A 22902-nucleotide genomic window follows, 5' to 3' on the forward strand; every position below is an offset into this window, starting at 1 on the left:
ATAAATCCAAAGGAATGGTTTTTGAGGAGTTAAAAACAACATTTCTTTTTAACTTAACTCAGGTAGCCTGTAAGTCGGTGTGTAGATTTTAAACATAGACATTGTTACAGTAGTGGTTCCTCAAGATAAAATATATATTTTTGTGGTAACATATAACTGAATCAAATATGCATACACGAACTGATGATGGCAAAAAATTTCACATAATACCTAAGGATCCTACCTGTTCAAGAAAACACAGGGTGCAAAGTCCGCCCAACTGATTAAATGATATAGGGGTGTGCATGGTCCGGGTGGGACCGAAAAAAACCGAGGACCGAGGAGGAACCGAAGCCGAAATAATCGAGAATATTTGGTCCGGTCCTTGGTCCATATATCTTGATTATTTCGGGTTTCGGTCCGGTCCGGGCCAAACCCGAAAAGACCATTGGTCTGGACCGAACCGAGAAAACATATATCTTTGTGGCCCACATATATTACGTACTGATAATATATCCTTGTTACTAATATACATATTTATTATGGCAATGATCTTATAGATATTACGTTACATATATACTAAAATACAATACATGATAACTATGTAAACAATATCTAAATAATAATAGGAATTTTAGTTATCGTACCATATCTTGGAGCCAAAGCAAATAATGGATTACAATTGGTATATGATAAACTCTGTAAGGTTGTTTCTATGTATATACATATATATAAATATGCGCTATCATAGTTCGTATGGTAAACGATAGGCTGTGAATTATATGCCCAAATGTTAAGTGCGTTATAAATAATGGAATGAAATAATATATATATAACATATTTTCAAAAGTATATATATAGGTCGGGTTTTTACCCGAACCGATTGGACCAAAGTTAGAACCGGACTGAACCGAACCGTATATTAATGGTCTGGTCCTCGATTCCTATTCTCATAAAAAATTGGGTTTCGGTTCGGTCCGGGTTTTGTCTGGTCCGGTCCGGGTATGGACCATGCACAACCCTAAAATGATATGTCGATGACGATATCTTGAACCAGGCATTTCACAAGCTTCACCTGCCACATGAAACATGACACTAAATTGTATTGAACAAATTAGGTTGGTAAACTCTTTGTTAAGATATTCCATATAAAAAGGTGACAAATTTAATCCTTTTGGGAGGTGATCCTCACACACTCATTATTGATCCATACACACCAATATTTCATAATTGACTATTATACCCTCCAAGTTAAATTAAATTAAATTTGTTGATTTGGTAAATTAATGCTCACAATTTTAATAGTTTTAAACCATCCTCACCACCATTCAATTACAGATCTTTTTCTCAACATAACCCACTAAATTTTAATAATGCTCGTTAATCGAAGCGTCGTCGCACCACTTAATGCGAAACCGACCAATTAGGGTTGTTTGTTTGATTTTTCTGGCAAAGTATCAATTTATCAAATACCAGGTACAAAGAACTGAAACTCGACAGATAAACAAGAAACCTGTTGTCGTCGTATTTTCTTATATAAGCGTTTAAAAAATAACCATTGTATTTCATTCGGTCCATAAAGTTCTCGAATTGATGCGTTGACGTTTGCGACAATCTTGCGGCTAATCCAATCGCCTGAAGCTCTATGACGTTCAATCTCGACTACGGTTTCGAAATTAGCACGTCTTTATTCACTGCATATTTATAACCTTTTGATTCGAAAGTCAAAAACTAGATTGTTTGGGATAAAGGGGCGGTTGTTGAGAGAAGAAATACTCCCTAAAATTTTCATGGTGGTTATTCAGAGAAAAGATAACAGTGAGAGTCACCAAATAATTGATTGGTTTTGTATATTTTAGTTAGGTACACGGAGTACTCGTATTATTGGTATTATTTTATTAAGGGCAAAATAGTTAATTCAATGAAATTAGTGTGTATGGACTAAAAGTGAGTGTGTGAGAATCACATCCCAATCCTTTTTATTATGAACAGTTAGACTCGGCTTATGACCCGTATAAAAAGGTTAGACTCTTTGTTAAGATATTCCATATAAAAAGGTGACAAATTTAATCCTTTTTACTGTGAACAGTTAGACTCGGCTTATGACCCACTTTAAATGGGTCATACAGGTAATGTAGAAAGGTGGGTAGTTATTTAACAAAATTTTCAATTTGATAAAAATAATAAAACAGATAAAAGTTTTTTGCTCGGGCCGTTTTAACATTACAACTATTCTGGTTGAATCCATTAACCACCAACCAGCCTATATTTCCACATATATTCAATATATCACAGCTTACATAAGAACAAAAAAAGATGGCACACTTGCATCCATCATATAAATATACTCCAAAATATACAGGACAAATACCATACCATTAAAAAAAAAAATTGAACAGTTGTGTAACGAGGATAACCTCACTACCTCAGCATCGATAAATTGAGTATCCTTTACTTCAAATTCAGTATTTCCATTCTGCTCTTCTTCCTGAAGAACGCGAAGAACTTCCCGAGGTAGAATATCATCCAAGTTAGGAGTACTAAGGACCGTCAGATCAATGTCTCCGTCAGGGAGATAAGTCTTCAGTGGCACTGAGCCATATGGGAACACCTAAAAGGCACACTAGTGAATGTCAGATTAAAATTCCCCACTAAATATACCCATGCAAATGACTACTTTATTTAAAACCCAAGTATATTTAAAAAAGATCTTATACCAAAGCCAATTTTATAGATCTATGAGATGAATAGCATGCTTTGAATATGATATATAAAAGAAAGACAAATAATTTACCAAAGGTTAAAAAAGATGCTATCAAGATATTATCAATTTATGCTATCTATGTCACTGAACTCGTTACGTTCACTCCTGAAAAAAAATAAAAAATAATAATGCAAATGATTCGATCAAGCTATAAGTAACATTCCCATACTTTTCGACATTCTAGCAAATCAGTTGCCAATAATTCTATGTTTTAGTGTCGACCTAATGACTGACCAACAAAACTAGGAAGCCGACAGGATATCAACACTAATCTTCCAAGACTAAAAACGACAAGAGCGAAAGTAATATCAAAACTTCCATCAAAGTGATTATATATGAACAAAAATAAGCACAACGATGTACTTAGAAATGCTAAATTCCAAGTGTACTCAAAAGGAACTCATACAAAATGAACAAATCAATTCTGTAGCTTACACATGATAACATAATACGCGGTGGAATAGACAACACCTGATATCAAGTGTTATTTGAAAGTTTCTATTAAATATATTTAGGAGATATCTAAACATAAATAAACGTAAATAAACTTACTAGAAAATAACAATTCTGAGAATGAAACGAAGCTGCATACACTAAAAGTAGTATTCCTAACCTTATCAATCATCAAAAAAAAAAAAAAAAAAAAATATCTAAAAAGATATAAACCTGAAACACCAATCTATCTATCTATTACTACCTCCGTCTCATTCCAATAGGCCATTATTCTATTTTGGGCTATCCCATTTTGATAGTCCACTTCCATAAATAGAAAGAAAAGAAGATATTTCATTGGTGGATTTGGAGAGAGAAGATATTTCATTGGTGGAGAAATGAAGTTAGTGGGATTTCCTAAAACTGCGTGTTTTTTGTCTGTGGACTATTGAAATGAGACGGAGGTAGTATATCTTATCATTGAGAGTTGATGCTGAGGTCATCACCTGACTTTAAGGTTGTAATATACGGAGTATGTTTCAAGAGTTGTAACATGGCAACTAAGATGATGTAATCTTAAAGTATTTAACAGTTGAGCCATTTATTATTTACTTTTACTGTATAGTTTGTTGTGACAAAGCGTACACAAGAAGATATTGATCTGACACTACGGTCTCCCCCAATCACCATTCATGCATGCCTCCATATTTTTTTGGGTAAGGATGAGTAAACCAAAGTCTAAGATTAAAAAACCAACTAGGTTAAAATAGGGTTAATGATTACTGCTTTGGACCAAGCTTTTCCAAAAATGAACGTGGACCCTACCTAATTTTTACCTCCGATTAACTACAAGTTTCCTTTTAAGAATGGGCCAATAGTCTAGTGGCGAATGACTCACTCTCCCTTAGGGGAGGAGGTGAGGGTTCGATTCCCACTAGGTGAGGATTTTCCAAATAATTGGATCAAAAACTATTCTTACCGGGCCCAAATGATCCCTTGGTCTCACGCATGCGAAGATTGAAACAATGACAATGCAGGTTCGTTTATCGGGCCTGGCATGCTGTGGGGAAATGGGTGATGGTGTTTCGTCAGGCTCCAGTGGGCTACCGGGGACCGCTGGATGGGTTGACAAAAGTCAACACATGGCTAACATGTCCCTGCCGATACACATGTTTTGAAACAAAAACTACAAGTTTCCTTTTGTCAATTTTTTTTTAAACATCAAATCGTTTAGATAAAATCAATTTTTTGCGAGCTCTATACAACATATTTGCCTAATAGACTTTATCATTTCCTCTCCTAACTTCATACATACAGAGCCAGTTTTACAAAAAGAAAAAATGACTATTAAGGTGGTACCTCGTGCTGAAAATGTTGTACATTTTTAGTTGTGGTTGTAATCCTCGTGCTGAATATGTTGTAAATTTATACCTCCAGCACCGTCGGCCACTGCTCTCTGCTGCCGCCGTCTATTTCTTCAGATCTGTACTATTTTTTGTTTCGAACAGCGGCTGGTCGGTGTCACTTGTGGGGGGTTTTGGTAGTTTTTATGTTGTTTTTTCTTAGTTTTAACAACTTTGTACATAAGAACAAAATAAATTACTCTTTACTTACCTTGTATAAAAATAAGTATCAAATTAATTAAATGGTGTATTTAAGGTGATTAAATAGCGTATAAAATAAAATTGAAAAAAAAAAAAAGGCTCACATAATCATGATCATGAAAGGGCTAAAATTATTAAAATATTAAATTCTGAGTATCAGTTTAAGGAAAAGCAATTATTACCCTTTTTTTTTTATTACAGATTAAAAATTATACAAAGGTCTAATTTTTTTTTTGAAAAGCAAGGTATACAAAGGTCTAATTTTTTTTTTTTGAAAAGCAAGGTATACAAAGGTCTAATTACCTATTCATCTTTCAAATCGCTGGGTTTCTATATTCACTTTCCTATCATTTTCAATTTCTCTAATATTTCAGATTCAATCAGAAGGTATGATGAGATCGAGATTGTTTTCAGGTAATATTTCAGTTTTGTATTTTACTTTTCGTATATTGTTTCTCCTTTCTTTTGAACGATTACATGAGTCGGAGATTTTTAGGGTTTAAATCGGTGAGCTTGTGATAAAAACTTTACATCTAATCTTATCTTAGATTCTATATTTTGTGGTTTTAATCCCAGATATATGCTTTCAATTTGGTAATTTTAGGGTTTTTTTCGGTTTGATTTCATATCCAACTAAAGTTGTCTTTTTTCTATTGTAGTGCTTACAAATTGTTTGATGAAATGCCCAAGAGAAAAAGATTACTAAAGGTATAATTTTTTTTTCTTCCTGATTTCGTTTTTTCAGTTATAATTTGAGTGTAATGATAATTTAGGCTTCATGAGTAGATTCGAGATTATGTGGCCGCCTGTAGATTTAATCCGATTCGTATGTAGTAATCAGATCGTTACGCAATGAAAAATCCATTCACTACGATCGGGCTCCTTTAAACTCATGATTATAACTTTTATCATATTCAACCCAATTACTTTTTTAATTTAATTTCATATTGATCTTTAATATTGGTATTGACTTTTGATGAAATTGAAGTTAACATACTGATCACTCACTTGCATTTCGTTTTTGCTGTCAACCATGACCCATTCAGTAAGTTATTACCAACCAAAAACTTAGATTTAATAAACTTTACTTTAATTTAGTTCTGCACATGGAGCTCTACATAATATGCATAATCATAGTCATATGCTTGCTTAAAGTTGTCATCTCCTTTCAATTGCAACATGTTACTTACATGCTAATAAATAGCAGTTCTACATGTTATTTCGTAGACAAACTTTTACTGAAATCGTCCACGTGTTGGTGGTTTTTAGCCGTTTTCATCTTTCCCAAGCAAAAACTGCACAAAGAGTCCTTTAAGTGAGTTTTTTTTCTCTATTACATCCTTTGCCCTAATAAATGTTAACTCTCCCGTCAATTTATTAATAAAATTGTTGGAAATCTTCTCATGGTAGGTTCATATCCACATCTCTTTATTTTTTCCTTTAATAAGTATGCTCTTTATCATTATCATAATGGTTAATAGTTAATATGTAAGTATATATATACTATATGCTTACTATCACAGCTTTGGAGATTTTGTATGACTTTTGCTGACATTATTGGTCTTTGGCCCTTTACCCTTGGCGAGTTCATTCAAGCTCTTCATGATTACGTTAGTTTTACCAGAACTCTGATTTCTTCGTTTAATTGCGAGATTGTTATATCCTTTGTTATAAAGATGATGTTTGGCTTATATTCTTCTAACTTTTGAAGAAAACCGGTCTCCGTAATCTCACATGCTTACAAATTAACAACAGAGTTTACTTTTGTTTTGGGAAAGAATGTAAATGGAATGAAAACTCATTTTGTACTGTATTTAATTTTGTCTATTCTAACTTACTTTTCGTATTTTGTAAAAAAAATAGACATAGAAACTAGCTTTACATCCATTTAGTGGCTATAAATGAGAAGTCATGGACATTTACTAAGTACCAGTAGCATTACTCCCTCATGCCGAAGTATTGTTACTTTTATCTTCATTTGTATATGTTACTTTTCATATTTATCTTTATCTATATATGTATATGTATATATACGTGAAATGACCCGTGAAATCACGGGTTTGTTTTAATAAAATAGTTTAATGATATGTTTTAGGTATTAAGTGAACGTAAATGTTAAAGTCATTTAGTTTAATGACCCGTGGAACTACAGATTCCGACTAAGAAACTTGTCATTATTTTTACAAACATATTGATATACTTAACTTGGTCAGAATAAATGAACTACATTTATTCTCCCACGACCTTCTTCCAATTTTCATCACAATTTCTATTTTCCTTGTCATAAAAGTCTACATTACAACATTTTATTGAAACGTGTATTTTGTATACATGTGTAACGTAATTAATTCGGTAAAAAAAACCATAGTTAAATAATAATAATATAATAATAATAATAATAAATTTTGCTCTAAAATTGAGTATTTATATTTTTAATAATAATTATTGGTAATAACAAATGTCTTCTTATTTTAATTAAAAAAATTAAAATTACAATTATTATATGAATGTGGTATAATACGTTTCAAAGTTTGTACATGTGTTAATGGGGTCTTTTGTAAAAGATTGTATAATTTTTTAAAGTTTGTACATATGGTCACGTGAATGTTTTATCATAATTTTAAAAAGTGATCCGATATTTTGTGTTTAAAAAGTTGACTAATGAATGATATTTTGTTGTGTTAAAATTTAGTATTTATATTTTTAATAATAATTATTGGTAATAACAAATGTCTCCTTATTTTTATTAAAAAAATTAAAATTACAATTATTATATGAAGGTGGTATAATATGTTTCAAAGTTTGTACATGTGTTAATGGGGTCTTTTATAAAAGATTGTATAATTTTTTAAAGTTTGTACATATGGTCACGTGGATGTTTTATCATAATTTTAAAAAGTGATCCGATATTTTGTGTTTAAAAAGTTGACTAATGAATGATATTTTGTTGTGTTTAAGAAATTTTATTTTAAGTATGTTATAAGAGATTTGATATTCCCACACAAATATATCACACAATATCAGTCACAATCTGACTTGCATTTTAGCCACATAAATTATTTAGTTGTTATGATTGAAGAAAATAAAAAGAATAAGATATGATGCAGAAGATAATGATGTTCGTTAAAAATAATACGGAATAATTATTTAGTTGTTATTATGAAAAGGAAAAACTAATTTATTAATAAAGTAGAAGATAAATAATTACTCCTTTTTAATTAATTTATTTTAATTAGTGTTTATGACATCATCTACATGTCTTTTAATTTTTTCTTTTTTCTTTTGATTTATTTTTATAAAGAATAATTGCTTATTTATGACATCACAAGGATAGAGATTTAATATTAACTATAGAGTGATGTAGGAGATGTTCGGTGACTCATATCTTGAAATGTTAGTATGTTTCGTTAGTTATATTCAATTTATTTTAGTTGTCATCTTCAATTTGTTTTAGTTGTCATCTATGCTATATATACATATATATATATATACCTTATGGAATATGATCATGGATGAGTAATATTATCACCACCTTAATATTTTTGTATTAAAGTAGGAATATATCGTAATAGTTTTTGATCAAACCCGTGAATTCACGGGTCACTTAACTAGTTATAAAAAATATTTACACAATGCAAAAACAAAGCGACAAAAGTTAAATATGTATGAATTAACATTAGCCTCAAATTGAAGATGATATCTAATAAGCTTATGCACAAATTCAATAACATCTTTCCTCTTCTCCTCAGAATCCAAAGTTGGATGTATACAATTCAACACTTCCCGGGCCGGGTGAAATGTCCCGTTCTTATTGATTAAAAACGTTCCATATTAATTGATTTCGTTGCGAGGTTTTGACCTCTATATGAGACGTTTTTCAAAGACTGCATTCATTTTTAAAACAAACCATAACCTTTATTTCATAAATAAAGGTTTAAAAAGCTTTACTTAGATTATCAAATAATGATAATCTAAAATATCCTGTTTACACACGACCATTACATAATGGTTTACAATACAAATATGTTACAACAAAATGAGTTTCTTGAATGCAGTTTTTACATAATATCATACAAGCATGGACTCCAAATCTCGTCCTTATTTAAGTATACGACAGCGGAAGCTCTTAATAATCACCTGAGAATAAACATGCTTAAAACGTCAACAAAAATGTTGGTGAGTTATAGGTTTAACCTATATATATCAAATCATAATAATAGACCACAAGATTTCATATTTCAATACTCATCCCATAAATAGAGATAAAAATCATTCATATGGTGAACACCTGGTAACCGACATTAACAAGATGCATATATAAGAATATCCCCATCATTCCGGGACACCCTTCGGATATGATATAAATTTCGAAGTACTAAAGCATCTGGTACTTTGGATGGGGTTTGTTAAGCCCAATAGATCTATCTTTAGGATTCGCGTCAATTAGGGTGTCTGTTCCCTAATTCTTAGATTACCAGACTTAATAAAAAGGGGCATATTCGATTTCGATAATTCAACCATAGAATGTAGTTTCACGTACTTGTGTCTATTTTGTAAATCATTTATAAAACCTGCATGTATTCTCATCTCAAAAATATTAGATTTTAAAAGTGGGACTATAACTCACTTTCACAGATTTTTACTTCGTCGGAAAGTAAGACTTGGCCACTGGTTGATTCACGAACCTATAACAATATATACATATATATCAAAGTATGTTTAAAATATATTTACAACACTTTTAATATATTTTGATGTTTTAAGTTTATTAAGTCAGCTGTCCTCGTTAGTAACCTACAACTAGTTGTCCACAGTTAGATGTACAGAAATAAATCGATAAATATTATCTTGAATCAATCCACGACCCAGTGTATACGTATCTCAGTATTGATCACAACTCAAACTATATATATTTTGGAATCAACCTCAACCCTGTATAGCTAACTCCAACATTCACATATAGAGTGTCTATGGTTGTTCCGAAATATATATAGATGTGTCGACATGATAGGTCGAAACATTGTATACGTGTCTATGGTATCTCAAGATTACATAATATACAATACAAGTTGATTAAGTTATGGTTGGAATAGATTTGTTACCAATTTTCACGTAGCTAAAATGAGAAAAATTATCCAATCTTGTTTTACCCATAAATTCTTCATTTTAAATCCGTTTTGAGTGAATCAAATTGCTATGGTTTCATATTGAACTCTATTTTATGAATCTAAACAGAAAAGTATAGGTTTATAGTCGGAAAAATAAGTTACAAGTCGTTTTTGTAAAGGTAGTCATTTCAGTCGAAAGAACGACGTCTAGATGACCATTTTAGAAAACATACTTCCACTTTGAGTTTAACCATAATTTTTGGATATAGTTTCATGTTCATAATAAAAATCATTTTCTCAGAATAACAACTTTTAAATCAAAGTTTATCATAGTTTTTAATTAACTAACCCAAAACAGCCCGCGGTGTTACTACGATGGCGTAAATCCGGTTTTACGGTGTTTTTCGTGTTTCCAGGTTTTAAATCATTAAGTTAGCATATCATATAGATATAGAACATGTGTGTAGTTAATTTTAAAAGTCAAGTTAGAAGGATTAACTTTTGTTTGCGAACAAGTTTAGAATTAACTAAACTATGTTCTAGTGATTACGAGTTTAAACCTTCGAATAAGATAGCTTTATATGTATGAATCGAATGATGTTATGAACATCATTACTGCCTTAAGTTCCTTGGATAAACCTACTGGAAAATAGAAAAATGGATCTAGCTTCAACGGATCCTTGGATGGCTCGAAGTTCTTGAAGCAGAATCATGACACGAAAACAAGTTCAAGTAAGATCATCACTTGAAATGAGATTGTTATAGTTATAGAAATTGAACCAAAGTTTGAATATGATTATTACCTTGTATTAGAATGATAACCTACTGTAAGAAACAAAGATTTATTGAGGTTGGATGATCACCTTACAAGATTGGAAGTGAGCTAGCAAACTTGAAAGTATTCTTGATTTTATGTAACTAGAACTTGTAGAATATATGAAGAACACTTAGAACTTGAAGATAGAACTTGAGAGAGATCAATTAGATGAAGAAAATTGAAGAATGAAAGTGTTTGTAGGTGTTTTTGGTCGTTGGTGTATGGATTAGATATAAAGGATATGTAATTTTGTTTTCATGTAAATAAGTCATGAATGATTACTCATATTTTTGTAATTTTATGAGATATTTCATGCTAGTTGCCAAATGATGGTTCCCACATGTGTTAGGTGACTCACATGGGCTGCTAAGAGCTGATCATTGGAGTGTATATACCAATAGTACATACATCTAAAAGCTGTGTATTGTACGAGTACGAATACGGGTGCATACGAGTAGAATTGTTGATGAAACTGAACGAGGATGTAATTGTAAGCATTTTTGTTAAGTAGAAGTATTTTGATAAGTGTATTGAAGTCTTTCAAAAGTGTATAAATACATATTAAAACACTACATGTATATACATTTTAACTGAGTCGTTAAGTCATCGTTAGTCGTTACATGTAAGTGTTGTTTTGAAACCTTTAGGTTAACGATCTTGTTAAATGTTGTTAACCCAATGTTTATAATATCAATTGAGATTTTAAATTATTATATTATCATGATATTATCATGTATGAATATCTCTTAATATGATATATATACATTAAATGTCTTTACAACGATAATCGTTACATATATGTCTCGTTTAAAAATCATTAAGTTAGTAGTCTTGTTTTTACATATGTAGTTCATTATTAATATACTTAATGATATGTTTACTTATCATAGTATCATGTTAACTATATATATATATCCATATATATGTCATCATATAGTTTTTACAAGTTTTAACGTTCGTGAATCACCGGTCAATTTGGGTGGTCAATTGTCTATATGAAACATATTTCAATTAATCAAGTCTTAAAAAGTTTGATTGCTTAACATGTTGGAAACATTTAATCATGTAAATATCAATCTCAATTAATATATATAAACATGGAAAAGTTCGGGTCACTACAGTACCTACCCGTTAAATAAATTTCGTCCCGAAATTTTAAGCTGTTGAAGGTGTTGACGAATCTTCTGGAAATAGATGCGGGTATTTCTTCTTCATCTGATCTTCACGCTCCCAGGTGAACTCGGGTCCTCTACGTGCATTCCATCGAACCTTAACAATTGGTATCTTTTTTTTGCTTAAGTCTTTTAGCCTCACGATCCATTATTTCGACGGGTTCTTCGATGAATTGAAGTTTTTCGTTGATTTGGATTTCATCTAACGGAATAGTGAGATCTTATTTAGCAAAACATTTCTTCAAATTCGAGACGTGGAAAGTGTTATGTACAGCCGCGAGTTGTTGAGGTAACTCAAGTCGGTAAGCTACTGGTCCGACACGATCAATAATCTTGAATGGTCCAATATACCTTGGATTTAATTTCCCTCGTTTACCAAATCGAACAACGCCTTTCCAAGGTGCAACTTTAAGCATGACCATCTCTCCAATTTCAAATTCTATATCTTTTCTTTTAATGTCAGCGTAGCTCTTTTGTCGACTTTGGGCGGTTTTCAACCGTTGTTGAATTTGGATGATCTTCTCGGTAGTTTCTTGTATAATCTCCGGACCCGTAATCTGTCTATCCCCCACTTCACTCCAACAAATCGGAGACCTGCACTTTCTACCATAAAGTGCTTCAAACGGCGCCATCTCAATGCTTGAATGGTAGCTGTTGTTGTAGGAAAATTCTGCTAATGGTAGATGTCGATCCCAACTGTTTCCGAAATCAATAACACATGCTCGTAGCATGTCTTCAAGCGTTTGTATCGTCCTTTCGCTTTGCCCATCAGTTTGTGGATGATAGGCAGTACTCATGTCTAGACGAGTTCCTAATGCTTGCTGTAATGTCTGCCAGAATCTTGAAATAAATCTGCCATCCCTATCAGAGATAATAGAGATTGGTATTCCATGTCTGGAGACGACTTCCTTCAAATACAGTCGTACTAACTTCTCCATCTTGTCATCTTCTCTTATTGGCAGGAAATGTGCTGATTTGGTGAGACGATCAACTATTACCCAAATAGTATCAAAACCACTTGCAGTCCTTGGCAATTTAGTGATGAAATACATGGTAATGTTTTCCCATTTCCATTCCGGGATTTCGGGTTGTTGAAGTAGACCTGATGGTTTCTGATGCTCAGCTTTGACCTTAGAACACGTCAAACATTCTCCTACGTATTTAGCAACATCGGCTTTCATACCCGGCCACCAAAAATATTTCCTGAGATCCTTGTACATCTTCCCCGTTCCAGGATGTATTGAGTATCTGGTTTTATGAGCTTCTCTAAGTACCATTTCTCTCATATCTCCAAATTTTGGTACCCAAATTCTTTCAGCCCTATACCGGGTTCCGTCTTCCCGAATATTAAGATGCTTCTCCGATCCTTTGGGTATTTCATCCTTTAAATTTCCCTCTTTTAAAACTCCTTGTTGCGCCTCCTTTATTTGAGTAGTAAGGTTATTATGAATCATTATATTCATAGATTTTACTCGAATGGGTTCTCTGTCCTTCCTGCTCAAGGCATCGGCTACCACATTTGCCTTCCCCGGGTGGTAACAAATCTCAAAGTCGTAATCATTCAATAATTCAATCCACCTACGCTGCCTCATATTCAGTTGTTTCTGATTAAATATGTGTTGAAGACTTTTGTGGTAGGTATATATAATACTTTTGACCCCATATAAGTAGTGCCTCCAAGTCTTTAATGCAAAAACAACCGCGCCTAATTCCAAATCATGTGTCGTATAATTTTGTTCGTGAATCTTCAATTGTCTAGACGCATAAGCAATCACCTTCGTTCGTTGCATTAATACACAACCGAGACCTTACTTTGATGCGTCACAATAAATCACAAAATCATCATTCCCTTCAGGCAATGACAATATAGGTGCCGTAGTTAGCTTTTTCTTCAATAACTGAAACGCTTTCTCTTGTTCATCATTCCATTCAAATTTCTTCCCTTTATGCGTTAATGCAGTCAAGGGTTTTGCTATTCTGGAAAAGTCTTGGATGAACCTTCTGTAGTAACCAGCTAGTCCTAAAAACTGGCGTATGTGTTTCGGAGTTTTCGGGGTTTCCCACTTTTCAACAGTTTCTATCTTTGCCGGATCCACCTTAATACCTTCTTTGTTCACTATGTGACCGAGGAATTGAACTTCTTCCAACCAAAATGCACACTTTGAAAACTTAGCGTACAATTCTTCCTTCCTCAATACTTCTAACACCTTTCTCAAATGTTCACCGTGTTCTTGGTCATTATTTGAGTAAATAAGTATGTCATCAATGAAAACAATGACAAACTTGTCAAGGTATGGTCCACACACTCGGTTCATAAGGTCCATGAACACAGCTGGTGCATTAGTTAAACCAAACGGCATGACCATAAACTCGTAATGACCGTAACGTGTTCTGAAAGCAGTCTTTGGAATATCATCTTCTTTCACCCGCATTTGATGATACCCGGAACGTAAGTCAATCTTTGAATAAACAGACGAGCCTTGTAGTTGATCAAATAAGTCGTCGATTCTCGGTAGTGGGTAGCGGTTCTTGATGGTAACTTTGTTCAACTCTCGGTAGTCGATACACAACCTGAATGTACCATCTTTCTTCTTGACAAACAAAACAGGAGCTCCCCACGGTGATGTGCTTGGTCGAATGAAACCACGCTCTAAAAGTTCTTGTAATTGGCTTTGCAGTTCTTTCATCTCACTGGGTGCGAGTCTGTAAGGAGCACGAGCTATTGGTGCAGCTCCTGGTACAAGATCTATTTGAAATTCAACGGATCGATGTGGGGGTAATCCCGGTAATTCTTTCGGAAATACATCAGGAAATTCTTTTGCAATGGGAACATTATTGATGCTCTTTTCTTCAGTTTGTACTTTCTCGACGTGTGCTAGAACAGCATAGCAACCTTTTCTTATTAGTTTTTGTGCCTTCAAATTACTAATAAGATGTAGCTTCGTGTTGCCCTTTTCTCCGTACACCATTAAGGGTTTTCCTTTTTCTCGTATAATGCGAATTGCATTTTTGTAACAAACGATCTCTGCTTTCACTTCTTTCAACCAGTCCATACCGATTATCACATCAAAACTCCCTAACTCTACTGGTATCAAATCAATCTTAAATGTTTCGTTAACCAGTTTAATTTCTCGATTCCGACATATATTATCTGCTGAAATTAATTTACCATTTGCTAATTCGAGTAAAAATTTACTATCCAAAGGCGTCAATGGACAACTTAATTTAGCACAAAAATCTCTACTCATATAGCTTCTATCCGCACCCGAATCAAATAAAACGTAAGCAGATTTATTGTCAATAAGAAATGTACCCGTAACAAGCTCCGGGTCTTCCTGTGCCTCTGCCGCATTAATATTGAAAACTCTTCCGCGGCCTTGTCCATTCGTGTTCTCCTGGTTCAGGCAATTTCTAATAATGTGGCCCGATTTTTCACATTTATAACAAACTACATTGGCATAACTTGCTCCGACACTACTTGCTCCGCCATTACTCGTTCCGACACCATTTGTTCCTTTCGTTCTATTAACCCCTGGTCCGTAGACCTCACACTTCGCCGCGCCATGACCATTTCTTTTACACTTGTTGCAAAATTTGGTGCAGAACCCCGAGTGATACTTTTCACACCTTTGGCATAGCTGCTTCTGATTGTTGTTGTTGTTGCCGTTATTATTGTTGTTGGGATGATTGTTGTAGTTGCTGTTGTTGTTGTTGTTGTTGTTGTTGTTGTTGTTGGGCCGTTTGTTGTAGTTACGATTGATGTTGCGATTGTTGGGATAATTGTTGCGATTATTGTTGTAATTGCTGTTGTTGTTGTATTGGTGATTCTTATCACCGTTTTCCTCCCACTTTCTTTTGACTTGCTTCACATTGGCCTCTTTAGCAGTCTGTTCTTTAATTCTTTCTTCAATCTGGTTCACTAGTTTGTGAGCCATTCTACATGCCTGTTGTATGGAGGCGGGCTCGTGTGAACTTATATCTTCTTGGATTATTTCCGGTAATCCTTTCACAAACGCGTCGATCTTCTCTTCCTCATCTTCGAATGCTCCCGGACACAATAGGCACAATTCTGTGAATCGTCTTTCGTACGTGGTAATATCAAATCCTTGGGTTCGTAACCCTCTAAGTTCTGTCTTGAGCTTATTGACCTCGGTTCTGGGACGGTACTTCTCGTTCATCAAGTGCTTGAATGCTGACCACGGTAGTGCGTATGCATCATCTTGTCCCACTTGCTCTAGATAGGTATTCCACCATGTTAACGCAGAACCTGTGAAGGTATGCGTAGCGTACTTCACTTTGTCCTCTTCAGTACACTTACTTATGGCAAACACCGATTCGACCTTCTCGGTCCACCATTTCAATCCGATCGGTCCTTCGGTTCCATCAAATTCCAAAGGTTTGCAGGCAGTGAATTCTTTGTAGGTGCATCCTACACGATTTCCTGTACTGCCAGATCCAAGGTTATTGTTGGTATGTAGCGCAGCCTGTACTGCGGCTATGTTTGAAGCTAGAAAAGTACGGAATTCCTCTTCATTCATATTCACGGTGTGTCGAGTAGTTGGTGCCATTTCCTTCAAAAATAGTCAAATGGAACAAGTTAATCATACAGAATATTAAGAGTAGTTAATAGTATTTCGTAGCATAATATGAACTCATTTATAAAAGCTTTTTCTTCATATTAGCATTTTATAAGTTTAAATTCGGGTAGTACCTACCCGTTAAGTTCATACTTAGTAGCTAATATACAATTCAACTACTACAATTCTATATGAAAAACTGATTATAATAATATTTCGCGGTCAAACTTTTATACAATATTTTACAAACTTACAATACCGCTTATTTTACATATAGCATGAAATATAGCACACAATAAATTTGATACAAGATGGTTGTGAAGATAATTCTAGCTAGTACACAAGTCGTTCAGCAAAGGCAATAAAGACACGTAATTCATACGTCCAGAAACAAGTCATGCATTCTGGTTTTACTAGGATTACTTCCCATCCTTGGTCTTGTGGAACATAACCGTTATGGCCGTTAATAAGACAGCGTGTTGTAACGTCGTCAAAGGGACGAGGGTTACGTAATGTCCAACAGTCCCGTAACAATCTAAAAACCTCATTTCTTACCCCAATTACCGACTCCGTCACTTGTGGGAACGTTTTGTTTAATAGTTGTAGCCCGATGTTCTTGTTCTCACTTTGGTGAGAAGCGAACATTACTAATCCGTAAGCATAACATGCTTCTTTATGTTGCATGTTAGCCGCTTTTTCTAAATCACGAAGTCCAATATTCGGATATATTGAGTCAAAATAATTTCTTAACCCATTGCGTAAAATAGCATTTGGGTTCCCCGCAATATATGCGTCAAAGTAAACACATCGTAACTTATGGATTTCCCAATGTGATATCCCCCATCTTTCGAACGAAAGCCTTTTATAAACCAAGGCATTCTTGGAACGTTCTTCGAATGTCTTACAAACTGATCTCGCCTTAAATAGTTGTGCCGAAGAATTCTGACCGACTCTAGACAAGATTTCATCAATCATGTCTCCGGGTAGGTCTCTTAAAATATTGGGTTGTCTATCCATTTTGTGTTTTTATACTGTAAAATAGACAAGTGTTAGATTCATAAAAAAAATACTTATTAATACAAGCAATTTTTACATATATCATAAAGCATAAGCACACTATATTACATATATTACACCACACGAATACAACGATCTTATTCCGACTCGCTTGTTTCTTCTTCTTCGGTTTTGGTTCGTTTTGCCAAGTTTCTAGGGATATATGATGTTCCCCTAATACGAGCCGTCGTTTTCCACATTGGTTTAGAAAAAACCTGGTGGTTTAGAGGTTCCCGGGTCATTGTTACAACTTAAGGACTTCGGGGGTTGACGATACATATAAAGTTCATCGGGGTTGGAATTAGATTTCTCTATTTTTATGCCATTTCCCTTATTATTTTCTTTTGCCTTTTTAAATTCAGTTGGGGTAATTTCTATAACATCATCGGAATTCTCGTCGGAATCCGATTCATCGGAGAATTGGTAATCCTCCCAATATTTTGCTTCCTTGGCGGAAACACCATTGACCATAATTAACCTTGGTCGGTTGGTTGAGGATTTTCTTTTACTTAACCGTTTTATTATTTCCCCCACCGGTTCTATTTCTTCATCCGGTTCCGATTCTTCTTCCGGTTCCGATTCTTCTTCTGGTTCCGACTCTTCTTCCGGTTCCTCTTCGGGAACTTGTGAATCAGTCCACGAATCATTCCAATTTACTTTTGACTCTTCATTATTATTAGGTGAGTCAATGGGACTTGTTCTAGAGGTAGACATCTATCACATAATATCAAACACGTTAAGAGATTAATATATCACATAATATTCATATGTTAAAAATATATAGTTTCCAACAAAAATGTTAAGCAATCATTTTTAAAGAAAACACGGTCGAAGTCCAGACTCACTAATGCATCCTAACAAACTCGATAAGACACACTAATGCAAATTTTTTGGTTCTCTAAGACCAACGCTCGGATACCAACTGAAATGTCCCGTTCTTATTGATTAAAAACGTTCCATATTAATTGATTTCGTTGCGAGGTTGTGACCTCTATATGAGACGTTTTTTAAAGACTGCATTCATTTTTAAAACAAACCATAACCTTTATTTCATAAATAAAGGTTTAAAAAGCTTTACGTAGATTATCAAATAATGATAATCTAAAATATCCTGTTTACACACGACCATTACATAATGGTTTACAATACAAATATGTTACAACAAAATGAGTTTCTTGAATGCAGTTTTTACATAATATCATACAAGCATGGACTCCAAATCTCGTCCTTATTTAAGTATGCGATAGCGGAAGCTCTTAATAATCACCTGAGAATAAACATGCTTAAAACGTCAACAAAAATGTTGGTGAGTTATAGGTTTAACCTATATATATCAAATCATAATAATAGACCACAAGATTTCATATTTCAATACACATCCCATACATAGAGATAAAAATCATTCATATGGTGAACAACTGGTAACCGACATTAACAAGATGCATATATAAGAATATCCCCATCATTCCGGGACACCCTTCGGATATGATATAAATTTCGAAGTACTAAAGCATCCGGTACTTTGGATGGGGTTTGTTAGGCCCAATAGATCTATCTTTAGGATTCACGTCAATTAGGGTGTCTGTTCCCTAATTCTTCGATTACCAGACTTAATAAAAAGGGGCATATTCGATTTCGATAATTCAACCATAGAATGTAGTTTCACGTACTTGTGTCTATTTTGTAAATCATTTATAAAACCTGCATGTATTCTCATCCCAAAAATATTAGATTTTAAAAGTGGGACTATAACTCACTTTCACAGATTTTTACTTCGTCGGGAAGTAAGACTTGGCCACTGGTTGATTCACGAACCTATAACAATATATACATATATATCAAAGTATGTTTAAAATATATTTACAACACTTTTAATATATTTTGATGTTTTAAGTTTATTAAGTCAGCTGTCCTCGTTAGTAACCTACAACTAGTTGTCCACAGTTAGATGTACAGAAATAAATCGATAAATATTATCTTGAATCAATCCACGACCCAGTGTATACGTATCTCAGTATTGATCACAACTCAAACTATATATATTTTGGAATCAACCTCAACCCTGTATAGCTAACTCCAACATTCACATATAGAGTGTCTATGGTTGTTCCGAAATATATATAGATGTGTCGACATGATAGGTCGAAACATTGTATACGTGTCTATGGTATCTCAAGATTACATAATATACAATACAAGTTGATTAAGTTATGGTTGGAATAGATTTGTTACCAATTTTCACGTAGCTAAAATGAGAAAAATTATCCAATCTTGTTTTACCCATAAATTCTTCATTTTAAATCCGTTTTGAGTGAATCAAATTGCTATGGTTTCATATTGAACTCTATTTTATGAATCTAAACAGAAAAGTATAGGTTTATAGTCGGAAAAATAAGTTACAAGTCATTTTTGTAAAGGTAGTCATTTCAGTCGAAAGAACGACGTCTAGATGACCATTTTAGAAAACATACTTCCACTTTGAGTTTAACCATAATTTTTGGATATAGTTTCATGTTCATAATAAAAATCATTTTCTCAGAATAACAACTTTTAAATCAAAGTTTATCATAGTTTTTAATTAACTAACCCAAAACAGCCCGCGGTGTTACTACGACGGCGTAAATCCGGTTTTACGGTGTTTTTCGTGTTTCCAGGTTTTAAATCATTAAGTTAGCATATCATATAGATATAGAACATGTGTGTAGTTAATTTTAAAAGTCAAGTTAGAAGGATTAACTTTTGTTTGCGAACAAGTTTAGAATTAACTAAACTATGTTCTAGTGATTACGAGTTTAAACCTTCGAATAAGATAGCTTTATATGTATGAATCGAATGATGTTATGAACATCATTACTACCTTAAGTTCCTTGGATAAACCTACTGGAAAATAGAAAAATGGATCTAGCTTCAACGGATCCTTGGATGGCTCGAAGTTCTTGAAGCAGAATCATGACACGAAAACAAGTTCAAGTAAGATCATCACTTGAAATGAGATTGTTATAGTTATAGAAATTGAACCAAAGTTTGAATATGATTATTACCTTGTATTAGAATGATAACCTACTGTAAGAAACAAAGATTTCTTGAGGTTGGATGATCACCTTACAAGATTGGAAGTGAGCTAGCAAACTTGAAAGTATTCTTGATTTTATGTAACTAGAACTTGTAGAATATATGAAGAATACTTAGAACTTGAAGATAGAACTTGAGAGAGATCAATTAGATGAAGAAAATTGAAGAATGAAAGTGTTTGTAGGTGTTTTTGGTCGTTGGTGTATGGATTAGATATAAAGGATATGTAATTTTGTTTTCATGTAAATAAGTCATGAATGATTACTCATATTTTTGTAATTTTATGAGATATTTCATGCTAGTTGCCAAATGATGGTTCCCACATGTGTTAGGTGACTCACATGGGCTGCTAAGAGCTGATAATTGGAGTGTATATACCAATAGTACATACATCTAAAAGCTGTGTATTGTACGAGTACGAATACGGGTGCATACGAGTAGAATTGTTGATGAAACTGAACGAGGATGTAATTGTAAGCATTTTTGTTAAGTAGAAGTATTTTGATAAGAGTATTGAAGTCTTTCAAAAGTGTATAAATACATATTAAAACACTACATGTATATACATTTTAACTGAGTCGTTAAGTCATCGTTAGTCGTTACATGTAAGTGTTGTTTTGAAACCTTTAGGTTAACGATCTTGTTAAATGTTGTTAACCCAATGTTTATAATATCAATTGAGATTTTAAATTATTATATTATCATGTATGAATATCTCTTAATATGATATATATACATTAAATGTCTTTACAACGATAATCGTTACATATATGTCTCGTTTAAAAATCATTAAGTTAGTAGTCTTGTTTTTACATATGTAGTTCATTGTTAATATACTTAATGATATGTTTACTTATCATAGTATCATGTTAACTATATATATATCCATATATATGTCATCATATAGTTTTTACAAGTTTTAACGTTCGTGAATCACCGGTCAATTTGGGTGGTCAATTGTCTATATGAAACATATTTCAATTAATCAAGTCTTAAAAAGTTTGATTGCTTAACATGTTGGAAACATTTAATCATGTAAATATCAATCTCAATTAATATATATAAACATGGAAAAGTTCGGGTCACTACACCGGGTCTTCAGCTACGGCCCACGCCTCAACCCGAACCGAATCTGGATCCGGATTATTCAACGGAGCAGCAAATGGCGGCAGATACGAGCGATCCTCATCCATACCAAGATCGCCCATTCAATCAGACAAAAATGAAACAGATACACTAATCGTATATGTAAAAATATAGTAACGCAAAAAATCACTCAATTTCATTTGAATTGAAACAAACTAGTGTTTCAAAGGGTAAAAAATTGAACACATGATTTTGTATAATTGAAGCTGGAATCGGACCACAAAACGTACTAAAATTAAGAGAAATGTTTACTGGGGTTTATGAAATTCGAGCATATATAAAACTGTGTACTCTATTTGAGCCCGTACTCTATTTTCAATAAGTCATAGTTGTTAAAAAATGACGCATTTCTAGTATGTTAGTATGTTTCGTTGGCAAAACGGGACTATAAAATACATATATGTTTCATATTGCGTGTAGTTGCACCAAAAAAAAAATTGCTCGAGTTCTATTAGATTTAAGAAATCGGTTGAATCTAATTATGTAATGACATAATTTTACTAATAAGAGTAATACGTTACCATTCCCTCAAAATTAGTATTAAAAATTGTTTGATAGTTTTTCTTATGATTTAATATGAACAAATGTGTGTATGAATATACTGAACAAATGTCTGTAGTTTTTCTGATGATCGTAGTAGTATATAGGAGTAGGGATGAAATAAGAATTAAATTGTGTAAAATTGGGTTTAGTGAATTTTTTAAATTAAATGGGTACATATGGTATGGTAGTTTTAGTATTTGAATGAGGTATATGTGATATGTATATATGAATAATTGTGACATGTGGAAATTACATTTGGCTTAATATGCAATATTTAAGGAGCTAATGAGATGTAAGCTAATCAAATATCTCTTTTATATATATACCTCGAAGTTGAACCTCATTAGTTGCGTGAAATCGCACAAGATTATGAAGAAGGGACGTTTTGCTGTCCTAGCACATGTGAAAGCGGTAGAAACTGAGGTGAAGAGCGTGAACGACGTTCGAATTGTGAACGAATTTTCTGATGTCTTCCCAGAGGAATTGCCTGGATTGCCGCCGCAGAGAGCCGTAGAGTTTCAGATTGATTTAGTGCCAGGAGCTGCACCTGTAGCTCGCGCACCTTATAGACTCGCACCTTCCTAGATGCAAGAATTACAGAGTCAACTACAAGAACTACTTGACCGTGGATT

At 33.5% G+C, this 22902-nt stretch overlaps 1 pseudogene; it reads right to left on the reverse strand.

The window, feature by feature from the left end:
• LOC139841293 (uncharacterized) overlaps positions 1–21789 on the reverse strand; it is a 44660-nt pseudogene extending 22871 nt beyond the window's left edge.
• Positions 21790–22902: the final 1113 nt, after the last annotated feature.

Source organism: Rutidosis leptorrhynchoides, chromosome 4 (genome assembly GCF_046630445.1).
Source record: "Rutidosis leptorrhynchoides isolate AG116_Rl617_1_P2 chromosome 4, CSIRO_AGI_Rlap_v1, whole genome shotgun sequence".
Taxonomy (NCBI): Eukaryota; Viridiplantae; Streptophyta; class Magnoliopsida; order Asterales; family Asteraceae; genus Rutidosis; species Rutidosis leptorrhynchoides.